General features: G+C 44.5%; 1 protein-coding gene across 3 annotated transcripts in view; it reads left to right on the top strand.

Moving 5' to 3' along the window:
• OSBPL10 (oxysterol binding protein like 10) overlaps positions 1–15,133 on the top strand; it is a 322,389-nt gene that overhangs the window by 38,033 nt on the left and 269,223 nt on the right. The window lies entirely within an intron of this gene.

Raw genomic sequence — 15,133 nt, forward strand, 5'->3', positions numbered from 1 at the left:
TCCAATCTCTGCGACGGAAGTTTAGGGTTTTTTTTTGTTTTCCTTTGACACACTCTCCCCTTTCGAAATGGCAGGTCGCTATTTAAATTATTATTATTATTTTCCCCCTTTAGGTGTTTTTTGAAGTTCCCTGCTCACTCTACTCTCACAGTTGGGAAGCCTAGTTATGGACACGTGGAAGGATGGGTGTCAAGGGAAGGGGTCGCGGTGCTGTGTGGACTGAGTAGTGAGAATAGTGAGGAACACTTGAAAGGAGCAGATGGGGTACTGCAGCTGACATTTTTAAACTGTGTTTTTCAAAAGCAAGTCAAAGGAAAATACAAATATCCATGCAAGGAGAATGGGGCTTTTTGGAGACGTTGTTGATGAGATCTTGTGTCTGGTCCTTAATAGCCCTTGGATATTAGGACTTGGGGTTCTTAAGGATGCTTGTGAGATTTGAATCACACCCTGGGAACTCTTGCTTCTCTCCGCTGGTTAGTAGAGTACTTGGTCCTCTCTCCCTTTGTAAGTTTCAGATTGTTTACGGCTGAAACAGCAGGCAGTTATTTACATGAAACTCAACTAACAGGAAGATGGAGGGTTCCATCCTACGTATGGAACCTGAGTTGATATTATAGACAGAGAACTTTCACGGGGGTTTCCTTGGAGATCTGCTACTGTGTTAGTGGAAGTTGCACCTTAACTTTTGAATCCTTTTATTTCTTAAAATAGCCCCAGTGTCTGCTCTTGGCTCTCCCTTTTCCCCTCCAGTTCTTGGAGAGCTGAAAGGATGGGTCGAGTGCCGAGAGGAGACAGATGAGAGGGCTGAATCTGATTTCAGTTCCTGGTAATTGCGTTGTTAATGGCACCTCGCCGTGCCTTGCTGGTGATAGCATTTGGTTTGTGTGTTGGACAGTCACCTTTAATGCTTTTTTTCCCAAGTAGCTTATGAGGCCAACAGAGCTTTTACCCTGGATTACTGTTATTTCACTTGGGGATGGCATTTTACCTGCAATGTATATTAAAGGATTTGTTCTTTGGAGTGGATTTAGGGGGAATTGGAGTAACTCATGCTTTTGTGTATCTAAATCTACTGGAGTATTTAGGTTGAAGGCCAGATTGAGAAGAGGCAAAATTTATAATAATAACAACAACAACACGTACTTGATTGCAGGCTACACAGGTGAAATGTATTGTGTGTGCTGCTGAGGTCTCCTCTTTATTGAGTTTGTTTACTGTGGTTTGTAGCTGCCTGCCAATGTTTGTTCTCATCGTAGTAGATGCACCGGTTTTGAAGTCTACCACTGACTCCAAAAGCATTGTCTCTTTCTAATGGTTAATGTCTCAGTGTCAGGTTTTGTTGCCCACATCTGTGGCCAAGGGTCCATTTAGTGATCCGGAGAAAATCTGTGATGGCTGTGACTGCATACTTTCTTAAGGGGTCTTATAAAGGAAGATCTGGATCAGTGAAAAGGAAGAGGGAGGAGGACAAAGACAGAAACTTTGAGAATATATTCATTTGTCCATTTAATTATTCAGAGGCACCATTCCAGCCACTCTGGAGCTACTCCAGTGTTTAAAACACATGGGCATCTTCTCATCAAGTAGTGGAGGGGTTGCAGGATTCAGAAGTGGAAGGAGCCCACCCTTCCCCAGTCCAGGGAGTTGCCTTGGTGCAAGTAGGTGGGCTGGGTCAAGCTCCCTGCATTTGGGGGCCTCATGGTGTGTTCCTTTGCAGTTCTTTTCAAATTGCCTGCAGTTAATGAGAAATCTCCAGGCTCGAGGTCCTTGGTGAGTGTTCCTAGGCTGCCACGCTGTTGATAACATCCTCCACCGGCTCCTAGGGCTTCACACCAGTCACCCCTAGTCACCACTTTACTCTGGTGTCTGATTGCACGTCCTCAAGTTGCTGTAAAGCTTATATTTTACCATTCAGTGTCATATTCTGCCTTATTTGTAGCACTCTCATTCTCATCCCCATGCCCTGAGGAAGGTGGTGTGGCCAGAACACAAAATAAAGGACATAAACAGAGGTGACAGGAGGGAAAACTACACAGGTGGGACATGCCCAGGAGAGCTTGTCCAGGACACTTGGCTCTCTCATTGGCTGAGAAAGTGTGAGGTAATCAGAGCTGGGGCAAGTGGGGAGGGGAGGGGAGGGAATACCCATTAAGGAGTTTCTATAATCCATTATTATAGTTCTTTAAAGAAAATATTTCAGACATTACAGCATGGTAGAGATTTGTAAGATGGCATTAAAGAGTAAATGCCTCTAAACAAATGAATACAATTTCAGAAAGAGGTAGTGTGGTCCAGTGGTTAGGACTCTGTGATTCCACTACGGGGGGCCTGAGTTCAATCCCAGTTTGGGGAACTAGGATCCCACAAGCTGCACGGCCAAAAAAAAAAAAAAAGGAACCAGCTTCTGATTCTTTTTCAGGTGATTGGTGGGGTTGTGAGAACTCAGTAAAACACTGAAAAGCAAATCTTGAATAGGATAAGGAAGATGAGTGTTGGCAAAAGAAAACCTCAGGCCACCAATGGACATTTATTTGGAAAGTTAGAGCAGTGTCCTGACGTCAGCATTTAGCACACCGGTTACCTTGGGCCAGTTCCCTAATTGCACTGGGCTTTCCTTTTCCCATCTGTTAAATGTCGAAGATGGTGTTACCCCTATGCTTCTCATTAGTTCAGTGTGGGGGTTAAATGAAGACACCGGCGTATAAGGGGCTGAGAATAGTTCAGGATCCTGAGAAGTGGGAGCTATTATTAGATCTTCAATTTGCCCCATGGTAAATGGACCCTTTCTGGTCCATAAAATTCTTGGTCTGTTTTTTGAATGCTGGGATGACTCTGGGACTCCATTAACGTAATTATCCTAGAGTTCTTTGAGAGGAGAGAGATCATTTAAAACTTGGAACTAGACATTTACATCTCTGTGGGAAGTGACTTACTCCCTCTTCCAGCCTCTAATCCCCATCTCCCTTCCTTGCTTTTCCTCCTAAACACTTAACCGCCAGCTGACATACTCCGTATTTTACTCTTTTGTCTTTCTGCACTAGGTGTTAGCTCCCTGAGGACAGAGAATAATTTCACCTGTCTTGTTCACTGCTATATCGCCAGTGCCTAGAACAGCGTGTGGCATATAATAAAGGTTCAGCAAGTATTATTGAATGAGTAAGCAAAGGAATGCATGACAGAGAAGAAATCAAACCAGGACTTAGTTCTGTTTTGGCCAGTGTTTGCTACTGTTATAATTCTTAGTTCTCTACCTGCTCATAGCCTTGTCCTTGAGTTAGTATGTTTATTATTTGCCCTGCTGTCTGCAACCATCAGTCTTTGTCTTCTGGGTCAGCAGACATGCCCACCCTGACTTCAGACCCACCACAACCCACCCAGGGTAGACCTTTAGGGACTAGATTTCCAGGGCTTGCTTTTGTCTTGATCTGCGTTAACATACTTTGAGAAGGTAGTGTTTAGTCTCCAGCCGTGATTTCCCAGGATTTTGGGGCCACCTGGCCCATTTAGCAAAGCCAGTAGGGGCATATATTAACTTTAAAAATCATACTGCATTAAAATGAATGGTTTTTGAGTATTCCAGTAGTTTTAGAGGTAATTGGTGGTGATACTAGGGATGAAAATCACTGCTCTGGTTTAACGTTCTTGCCTCTGTGTACTTTGGAAGGTTTTGCACATCTTGCTGTCCGGGTTGTCAGATTGTTCTGAGGCTGCACTCAAATAGTTTAGGGACACTAGATCGTTTCGTTGGCAATAATAATAAAGGAGCGGTTGCTTAGGTTACAGAACTGCATATTACATATAATATATGTAATATGCACAATATGTGTAATACATTATATATGTTATAACCTGCTGCACTCTCTGCAGGATCCTCTCTTCCCCACCTTTTAATTATTTTATTATTATTATTTTTAAATTTATCTATTTGGTTGCACCAGACCTTAGTTGTGGCAGGTGGGCTCCTTAGTTGTGGCAGGCGGGCTCCTTAGTTGTGGCAGGCGGCCTCCTTAGTTGTGGCAGGCGGGCTCCTTAGTTGTGGCAGGCAGGCTCCTTAGTTGCAGCACATGGGCTCCTTGGTTGTGGCATGAAAACTCTTAGTTGCGGCATGCATTTGGGATCTAGTTCCCTGACCAGGGATCGAACCTGGGCCCCCAGGTTGGGAGCACGGAGTCTTAACCACAGCACCACCAGGGAAGTCCCCTCCCCCACCTTTTATTTCTTTTTTTAAAAAATTATTTGTTTTTTAATTTCTGGTTGTGTTGGGTCTTCCTTGCTGCGTGCAGGCTTTCTCTAGTTGTGGTGAGTGGGGGCTACTCTTTGTTGCAGTGCTCAGGCTTCTCATTGTCATGGCTTCTCTTGCTGCAGAGCACGGGCTCTAGGCATGCTGGCTTCAGTAGTTGTGGCACATGGGCTCAGCAGTTGTGCGGTCTCTAGAGCGCAGGCTCAGTAGTTGTGGCGCATGGGCTTAGTTGCCCCGCGGCATGTGGGATCTTCCCGGGCCAGGGCTCAAACCCGTGTCCCTTTCATTGGCAGGCGGATTCTTAACCACCGCGCCACCCGGGGAGCTCTCCCCTGCTTTTAAAACGTACATGTATTTGAGGAGATTTACACCAAATGGTTACCACAGTTTTCCTTGGTTGGTGGGATTGTGGGTGATTTTTATTTTCTTCTCTTCTCTTTTTTCCATTATTTTTCCCCCCTAAGGTGAACTTGCATCCATTTTGAGGTTCGAAAACGTTATTGAGAAAAAGGAAAGCTGCCCACACCTTTTCACATAATCTCTGAATAACTGAGTTTTTGAGGGTAAATTTGAAGTCTAACATACATTCAGAAAAGTACACAACTCATAAGCGTACATAATTCAATGACTTTTCGTACACAGAGCACACCCAGATCAAGAAAGAGCAGCCCCCAACCCCATCCCTTGCAGTCATCCCCTCAACCCCCCCGGAGGGCTCCACTATTCTGTTTTCTAGTACTGTAGATTAGTTAGGCCTTTTTTTGAATTTCATATCATACAGGATGTGATCTTCTGTATCTGGCTTCTTTCTCTTAACATTATGTTTGAGAGCCCCATCCATGTTGTGGTCTGTTTATTTCCACTACTGTTTGGTGTTCCATTGTGTGAATATACTAAATATGTTTATATCTATTGCAGATGCAGATAGACATTTGAGTTCTTCCCAGTTTTCGGCCCATACGAATAGTTTTGGGAAATAATATGTATGCCTTTCTGTGGGTGGATACCTAGGAATGGAGATATTGCAAATGTTCCCCTTATGAGATATTGCCAGAGAGTTTTGCAGAGTGGTTGTGTCTGTTAATACTCCACCAGAAATGTGTGAGTTCCAGCTGTTCCACAGACTCTTGCACACTTGATATCGTCTGTTGTTTTCATCGTAGCCAGTCTGGTGGGTGTGTGGTGGTATTTCATTGTGTGGTTTTGATTTGCCTTCCCTGAAGACTAATGAAGTTTAGCGTCTTTTCATGTATCTATTGGCCATTTGGATGTCATGTTTTGTAAGGTGCTGTTTAAGTCCTTTGTCTATTTATATATTGGGGTATCTGCCTTTTTCGTATTGACTTGTAAAAGTTCTTTTCTGCATACAAGTTCACTGATGGGTCTGTGTACACAGGCAGTGCATATTAGAGAAGGCAGCTATCTTCTCTCACTCTATGGTTTGTGAGTTCATCACTTACTAGTGTCTTGGTAAACATAAAATCTTAATTTTAATGTCACATTTTCAATGTTTTCCCTTTATGTTTGGTTCTTTTTGAGTCCTGTTTAGGAAATCTTTGCCTAACCCATGGTAATAAGATGTTCTCTGATGTTTTCTTTCAAGAGAAAAAAAACCTTTTATTAATTTGAAATTAATAAATTAATTTCTTAGGAGTTTGAGTTGATACTGGGGGAATGTAGACTGCTGGCAGAAGCAATACAGCTTTTTTTTTTTTTTTTCCGGTATGCGGGCCTCTCACTGCTGTGGCCTCTCCCGTTGCGGAGCACAGGCTCCGGACGCTCAGGCTCAGCGGCCATGGCTCACGGGCCCAGCCGCTCCGCGGCATGTGGAATCTTCCCGGACCGGGGCATGAACCCGTGTCCCCTGCATCGGCATGCGGACTCTCAACCACTGCGCCACCAGGGAAGCCCAGCAATACAGCTTTAAGGCTTCCAGTCTGTATTAGTTTTCTTATGGCTGTTAAGAAAAATGACCACAAACTTGGTAGCTTTAAACAACAGGAAGTTATTTTCTCATAGTTCTGGAGGGCAGAAATCCGAAATCAGGTTCACTGGGTCGAAATCAAGGTGTTGGCAGGACCGTGCTCCCACCGGATACTCTAAGGGAAGATTGCTTCTTGCTTCTTCCAGCTTCTGGTGGCTGCCAGAGTTCCTTGGCTCGTAACCGCATCACTCCAGTTTCTGCCTGTCTTCATGTTGCCTTCTCCTCTGTGTGTGTCAAATCTCCCTCTGCTTCCCTGTTAGAAGGACTCCTATGAATGCATTTAGGGCCTACCTAGATAATCCCTCCATTTCAAAATCCTGAATTTTATCAATCTTCCATATGCCAAAAACTTTGCTGTGTAAGGTAACAGTCACAGGTTCCCGGGATTAGGATGTGGACATCTTGGTGGTGGGGGGTATTGCATCCCAACAGTCATAATTCTAAGGTGGTTCTTTAGCTCACCAGCTCCCTTCCCCATCCACCTTTCCTGCCTTCCACCAGTTGCCATGGTGACAGCCATCTCTCCCATGGAAGGGCACAGGTTGCTGTCATGACTATAATGGGCTTGTTAGGAAGCATCGGTGGTCTCATTCATCTTTGTTTGCTAGACAGACCCCTTGGGCAAATATTAGATAGGTAATATTGTGAGGGAAATTGTTTTCCATTTTATCATCAGAATGACTCATTAGTCCAAGGACTTCTTTTTAAAGTTATAATTAACATACAAAAACAGGTCTTAGGTGTTCTGTTTGAATTTTGATACTTGTTTATACCATGTAACCACTGCTCCAAAAGGTACAGAACATTTCCACCCCCCAGGAAGTTTCCTTGTGCTTCTTTCCGGTCCATTCCCCTTTCCCCGCAATCTGTTTCTGATTTTTATCACCATGAATTTGTTTTGTCTCTTTGGGTTTCATGTAGATAGAACGATACAGTATATCCTTTTCGGAGTCTGGTTTGTTTAGTTCAGGAAGATGTTCTGAGATGCGTCCACATTGCCGCCCCTGTCAGTAGTTTATACTGGGTTTCTTTCTGTTGTTGAGTCATAGTGCATTTGTGGTTATACCACAGTTTGTTTATTGATATACCTGTAGGTGGACGTTTGGGTGGTTTCTAGTTTTTGGCTATGACAAATAAAGCTGCTGTTGGTGTACAAGTCTGTGTATGGACATAAGCTTTATTTCTCTTGGGTCAACCCCGGGGTTGGAATTGTAGGGTCCTAAGAGAGGTGCATGTAGAAACTGTTAGAGTGGCTGGACCGTTTCTCACTGCTCACCATCAGTGTGTAAATGAGTGCGTTGCTCTCCATCCCGGCCACCTTCTGTGTTGCCACCCGGGGAGCTTTTGGAAGCTGGGACTGCCTCCTTCTCCTGGAATTGCCTTGCTTCGGAGGGGACAGCCTGCAGGAGCACAGGCTGGTGACGTGCTTAGACCCCCTTGCTGGTCCAGCTTTGCCTCGTTTTTGCTGCATGACCTTTACAAGTCACTTACTTCTTTGGACCCTGGTTTCCTCATCTGCGCATGAGGCCAGCCTCGGAGCGTTGCTGTGAGCTCCTGCATGCATCGCGCCTGGCACAGTGCCTAGCACGCAGTAGTTTGTTTGCTGGGAGTCTGGTATTTTAAACAGACCAGTGGGTGACTTCGTGGAACCTGGGGGTGAGTTGGTGGTCATTGTTGACCCAGCCGTAGCCAGTATGCAGCTATTTCTCAGCCCTTCCTCCCCCACTCAGGGCCCCAGGTGACAAATGGTTTGATTTGCGTAGCGGATGCTGGTCTCCATTGGCTGCCCAGCCTCTGGCCCGGCAGGGTGTGCTCCAGTGGACAGCTGTTTGAGAACCCTGGGAGGAAAGGAGAGATGAGGGCCTTTGTGTCCTAAAAGCAGGATTGAGATGATTGTACCAGAAATATGGGAGGTGTTTTGCACATTTCCTCTGGGCGACTCCTGATGGGATTTCGGGCCTGGCCAAGACAGAATTAGAAAGAAAAGCATCCAGAATTTGGTTTTGATAACCCAGACTCCATTGGATATGGTCACAGCCCAGAAAGAAAGTGCTTTATTTGTGCCTTGTGTAATGTTATCAAGAATAATGATACAGGGCTTCCCTGGTGGCACAGTGGTTAAGAATCCACCTGCCAGTGCAGGAGACATGGATTCGAGCCCTGCTCTGGGAAGATCCCACATGCCTCAGAGCAACTAAGCCTGTGCGCCACAACCACTGAGCCTGTGCTCTAGAGCCTGCAAGCCACAACTACTGAGCCCACGTGCCACAACTACTGAAGCCCGCGCACGCCTAGATCCCATGCTCCGAGACAAGAGAAGCCACCGCAATGAGAAGCCTGCGCACTGTAATGAAGAGTAGCCCCCGCTCGCCAACTAGAGAAAGCCCTTGCGCGGCAACGAAGACCCAATGCATCCATAAAAAAAAAATAATAATAATCATAACGCTACAGTCAGGAAATGTGGTACACAAGCCTGTTCTTTGAAGGTCGGAGAAGGCATTTGAGCCGTGAATAACTTTTTCACGTTGTGCAGTAGTTTTTAAGGGACTATTTCTGTTTCTGTGTGGTTTGGTCCCTTTCTAGAAATATTTTGATGAAAATATAACAAGTTGAAAGATGACCGACCTCAGTGTTTAGTAACTCTTTTCCAGGATGTGTTGTGTTTATCTGCAGTGCCGGTCATGTGGCTGGTGAGCCACGAGCAGATATTGGGAACCACCGTGGGATTCAGGTTCTCCTGAGTGTGTGAGGGTCTGGGGCTCTCTGTCAGCCCCTTGTTCGGGGGGAGTTAAGTGGATTAGGCAACAGGTATGTCGCTGCAGTGGTCACTCCGTCAGAACTGTGATGGGCTGTGAACAGTGCCGGGAACGCCACCACGGTGTTTTTTCTGGGCCCTTTGGTTGTTCAACTGGGAGACTTTCCAATCCCTGCATGAGTTGGCAGCATCAGCCCCCAAACACACTGCTCTCTATGTGTAATTAGGCCTGATGGATGTTCACACCCCGTGTACTTGTTGAGCACCTTTTATGTGTATACCAAACGCCGTGCAGTATTTCTGGAGAAAACTCTAGTTCAAAAAGATACATGCACCCCAGTGTTCATTACAGCACTAGACATGGAAGCAACCTAAGTGTTCATTGGCAGATAAATGGATAAAAAAGATGTGGTACATACACACACACACGCACACACAATGGAATATTACTCAGCCCTGAGAAAGAACGAAATAATGCCATTTGCAGCAACATGGATGGACATAGAGATGATCCTACTAAGTGAAGCAAGTCAGACAGAGAAAGACAAATCTATGGTATCACATGTGGAGTCTAAAAATTGATACAAATGGGCTTATTTACAAAATTGAATATACTCACAGGCATAGAAAACAAACTTATGGTTACCAAAGAGAAAAGGGGATGGGGAGGGATAAATTAGGAGTTTGAGATAAACAGATACAGACTATTGAATGTTATATATAAAATAGATAAACAATGAGGTCCTGCTGTATAACACAGGGAACTATATTCAATATTCTATAATAAACCGTAATGAAAAGATATGAAAATGAAATGTACATGTATAACTGAATCACTTTGCTGTACACCAGAAACTAATACAACATTGTAAATCAACTATACTTCAATTAAAAACAAATAAACAGGGCTTCCCTGGTGGCGCAGTGGTTGAGAGTCTGCCTGCTGATGCAGGGGACACAGGTTCGTGCCCCGGTCCGGGAAGATCCCACATGCCGCAGAGCGGCTGGGCCCGTGAGCCATGGCCGCTGGGCCAGCGCGTCCGGAGCCTGTGCTCCACAACAGGAGAGGCCACGGTGGTGAGAGGCCCGCGTACCGCAAAAAAAAAAAAAAAAAAACAAATGCACTGAGAGATGTGGGGGTCAGAAGAGCACAGTGCAGACCCTGCCTTATGGAGCTGACAGCCTGAAACAGGGGTGGCCGACTTTTCCTATAAAGGGTCAGACAGTTAATATCTGGCTCTGTGGGCTCTGCGGTCTCCATGGCAACTCCTCAACTCTCCCATTGTAAACAACTGGGTGTGTCTGTGTTCCAGTAAAACTTTACAGAAACAGGTGGTGGGCTGGGGATTCTGCAGTCCAACAGCCTGTGCTTGCATCCTGGCTCTGCTGTTTACAACCTGTGTGGCCGTGGACCATCTAGTTTACCTCTCTGTGCCCTGGTTTCTTCATCTGTAAAATGGGGGTGTTATAGTGTCTGTGTCATAGGGTTGTTGGGATCAGCTTCAAAGCTGTGTGTAAAGGGCTTAGAACAGGGCGTGGCCCATAGAAAGCACTTATGATACGGGGTGGGGTGGGGTGTGGGGGGGTGATGCTACCCGAGAGGAAGCACCTGGGGAGAGCCCTACCTGGTGGGGATAGAGGGGAAGTGGCAGGTGAGGGGAGACCTAGGATGTCTAGGGGGTTCATCGTGCAGCCCAGGGCTTGGGGAGAGCTTCCCTGGTAGAAGCTCTGTGAGTACAAAGGTTGGGAGGCATGGAAGGAGGGAGATAGTTTGGTATGGCTGGAATGCAGGTGGTACGTGGGCTGTGGCCAGAGACTAGGCAGTAAAAGATAGACCAGGCTGGAAAAGCCTGTTTCCCGAAGGACATCACAAGCCGTGGAGACCACAGGTCATAAAATGTCAGCACTGCCAGAGGGGAAGGGATACATTTGTGGGCCCAGGGAGCATCGGACACTTTACATTTACAATTTAATCCTTAACATGGGATGAGAGGTGTTGCAGATTTATCCAGTCTCCCCTTCTTCTATAGTCACAGAACCCCAGTTTTAATCTGGATGTGTGCTTTGACCTAGATAAAACTATATTTGCACCCCTCATTCCCCCCTCGCAGCTAGGGATGGCCATGCGATTGTATTCTGGTTACAAGCAGAGTGGTCACATAGTAGTTTCCTGGAACCTTCTTTGTACCTTTCCCCTTTTTTCCTTATTGGAATATAGACATGTGGCCGAAACTGGAATACAGACGTGATGGCTGGAATTCCAGCAGTCTTTTTTTTTTTAATAGATTCCTGGAGTCATGGCAGGTCCTCCATTTTTTAAAATATTCATTTTATTTATTTGGTTGCGCTGGGTCTTAGTTGTGGCAGGTGCACTCCTTAGTTGCAGCATGTGGGCTTCTTAGTTGCGGTTCGCCGGCTCCTTTAGTTGCGGCATGTGTGGTCCTTTGTTGTGGCAGGCGGGCTCGTTAGTCGCAGCATGTATGTGGGATCTAGTTCCCTGACCAGGGATTGAACCCTGGCCCCCTGCATTGGGAGCACGGAGTTTTACCCACTGGACCACCCAGAGAAGTCCCCCAGCAGTCGTCTTGAGTCTTTAGGTGACTGGGATGAAGGCTATCAGGGCAGAAGATGCCTCTGATGACTTCGTTGATCCGAGCCACCTCACAAATCCTGGGGTGCCATCTTCTGGACTTTTCTATGATTGGGGGAATAAGCTTTTTTTTAAGTCACTATTCGCAGCCAAATCTAACCCTAACTGATGCAGGTGGAATCTCTGTTTTACAGATGAAGAAACTGAGGCATAGAGTGACCTAAGTTGCCCAGCTAGTCAGGTATGGAGCCAGGATCTGTCTGACTCTGGAGCATGTTTTCTTTCCATTACCCGGGAAGGAACTTGGAGATCTTCTACCCCCTCATTTTATAGATAAGATCACTGAGGGCTTTGCCTCAGGGTAAACCAGCAGTTCATTCCACTGCAAGGTAATCATTGCTCTGTTTTATCCCTCAGTCACTCCCTCTTCAGCCCTGGCCTTCCCCAAGAAGCGCCCCTGTGTTGTAATTAGTGATTTTGTAGCCTTCCCCTGGGCAGAATTTCCTTCTGTGAGTAGTTGATGTTTGGTGGGTTTTCCCTGGTCAGAAACAGGCACTGTTTTTGGGCTGTATGTTTAGAGCTTTCACAGCCTTGCCTCTTGCCTCCTGTAGTTCTTAGTCATCTTTTCTTACTGTACTGTCCTGTCTTCACTCGGGCTCCAAGGGCTGGCTGAGGGGCCCTGTGACTGTTTGGAAGCACTGACAGATGAATCTTCATTGACATGGAGAACTCCCAGGTCATGAAGCTCAGAGTGTGGACTTTGGCTAAAATGTTTTGAATCCATTTTGCTGTTGGGATTCTCGTGTAGCTGAGTTCCACCCTATTACTAATACCTTAAAAATGGGCCTCCCGACCCCTTTGGCTAACCGCTCAGCACAGAGCTTTTCTGTGTGCCTGTTCCAGCTGACTCATTTCGTGTATTGGTCCCAAAACGTGGAACAGGACAAAAAGCAATTTGTGTTGCTAGTGCTGTTGAGAGAGCATTGTTGCATACTTATTATATATGTGGCATTTCATATTTTGTCACTTTCTGTACTAGCAACAATCTTTGCGGTCATTTTTATTCGCCTGGCTAATGTATGCCTTTTTCTTTTTGTGAGGTCTCCATTTGATACCTTGCCCCGAAGTGCATTGTAACGCTATTGTAGTCGCTTAGTTAATCTGGAGTTTCCTGTAACTGAAATTTTTTTTGTTGAACGTCAGTTTTCGTGATTCCTTTGGGGTCAGCTGAAATTCAGGAAAAGAGTATTAAAAGCCAAAACTCTCTATATTTTTCCTCACATTGAATAACAAGATAGGATTGACATAAAGATACTTTAGAAAATCTTTGTGTCAGAGAAACAGGACTAAACTTGTGAAATCAAGTTTAAGTCTGGGCGAAGTCATTTTTTGAACAAAAGCAAAGCATAACCTAACTTGGAAGAGACTAAATCACAGTTATCCGTGTCATGGAATTGTCTGAATTTGTTTATCTAAAGGCTTGCTTCCTTTTCCTTTCCAGCATTGTAGCAGTTATTGGTATTTTTAGTGTTTTTTGTTTTGTTTCCGTCTTTATTTTTGCTTTCTTAGTTTGAAACTGTAAATTCCCTTTTAACACTTCAAAATGTACATTTTGTAACAACCAAATATAACTTGTGATCTGATTTTTTCCTGTAAATGACATTGACAGTGTGCAGTCTATAACTAACAGTACTGTATCCACGTTAATTATTTGATTTTAATATTTGTAGACTGAAGTATATGGGGATAAAGGGGCATTATTTTGGCAACTTACTCTCATGTGGTTCAGGAAAAATGTGTGTGCGTATATAGAGAGAACGAGAGAAAATGATAAAGCAACTGTGGTGAAATGTTACTAGATCTTTAGTAATAAATAGTTCTTTGTATCTTTGTAACTTCTCTGTAAATTTGGAACTTTGTTAACAAGTTAGCAAAAATTTGTTTGGCTTATTTTTTAAAAAGGCTGTGGGGCATGCAGTATATACTTCCTGGCCCAATGTAGTATGTATCTAATAAAAATTACCCAGTTTGCCTTAACCTCTAATCTTCTCAAGTGGCCACTGAGGCAGCCATCCTGCCTACGTCATCCACTCTGGTTTGGAAGATACGCCAGGTGTGGTAAAATGATTCTTAGACAATTCCGGACGTTAGCTATAGTGAAGCTGGTGGGAATTGTTAGTGCCTGGGAGCAACTGTCCATTAAACTAAGTAATGCCACCATATTTGCAGCTTATGGAAAGACCATTCAACCAAAGGCTTGGAGATTTGTGTTTTTAATCCCTTCCCTGTCTAGTTGTTTCATTTTATATGGATGTCAAACTTTTTTTTTTTCATGTGTAAATGAGATGAGGTGAGAAGCATATTGCTTGTTCTCTCTGACTGCAACATAGGAAAATTAGAATGAATTATCATTTATAATCACTTTTAAACTTACAACTTATAAATTCTGTTATCTAGAATTATGGTGATGCTTGTTTTAAAATTACCTGTGAAACATTTGTTGAATAAAGAAGGCAACGGGGGGGGGGGCTTCCCTGGTGGTGCAGTGGTTAAGAATATGCCTGCCAATGCAGAGGACACGGGTTTGAACCCTGGTCCGGGAAGATCCCACATGCCATGGAGCAACTAAGCCCGTGTGCCACAACTACTGAGCCTGCGTGCCTAGAGCCCGTGCTCCACAACGAGAGAAGCCACCAAAATGAGAAGCCTGTGCACCGCAAAGAAGAGTAGCCCCCGCTCGCCGCAACTAGAGAAAGCCTGTGCGCAGCAACGAAGACCCAACACAGCCAAAAATAAATAAATAAAATAAATAAATTTATTTTAAAAAAAAAGGCAAAGGGAATGTGCCTTGGGAGTTTTGTGTGACGATGGGCCAGCTTCTGGGAGCAGGTCTGGGCATGTCTGGTGGCCTTGACTGCAGGACTGTAGATGAAGACTTTGGACAGGAAGTGGTTCAGATATTTTCTCCCATTCCTTTGGCTGCCTTTCCACTCTGTTGATTGTGTCCTTTGATGCACAGAAGCTTTAAAATTGGATGTTGTCCCATTTGTCTGTTTTTGCTTTTGTTGCCTGTGCTTTTGGTGTCATATTCAAGAAATCACTGCCAAGTCCAGTGTCATGAAGCTTTTCTCCTATGTCATCTTCTGGAGTTTTATAGTTTTAGGTCTTATGTTTAGATATTTAATCTAATTTTGAGTTAATTTTTGCATATTGTAAGATACGGGCGTAGCTTCATTCTTTTGCATGTGGATATCCAATTTTCCCAACACCATTTGTTGAAGAGACTCTCCTTTTCCTACTGAGTAATTTTGACACCTTTGTTAAAGATCATATGATCATGTACAGAACGATATACTGTATGGGCTCTCTGTTCTACTTCATTGATCCATTTCTTTGTGCCAGCACCACACTGTTTTGATTACTATAGCTTTGTAATATGTTTTGAAATCAGAAGTGTGAGTCCTCCAACTTTGTTTTTCTTTTTCAAAATTATTTGGCTATTTGGGGTCCCTCGAGAGTCCATATGAATTTTAGGATGAATTTTCTGTTTCTGCAAAAACT

Source organism: Lagenorhynchus albirostris, chromosome 10 (assembly GCF_949774975.1).
Source record: "Lagenorhynchus albirostris chromosome 10, mLagAlb1.1, whole genome shotgun sequence".
In the NCBI taxonomy this organism is placed as follows: Eukaryota; Metazoa; Chordata; class Mammalia; order Artiodactyla; family Delphinidae; genus Lagenorhynchus; species Lagenorhynchus albirostris.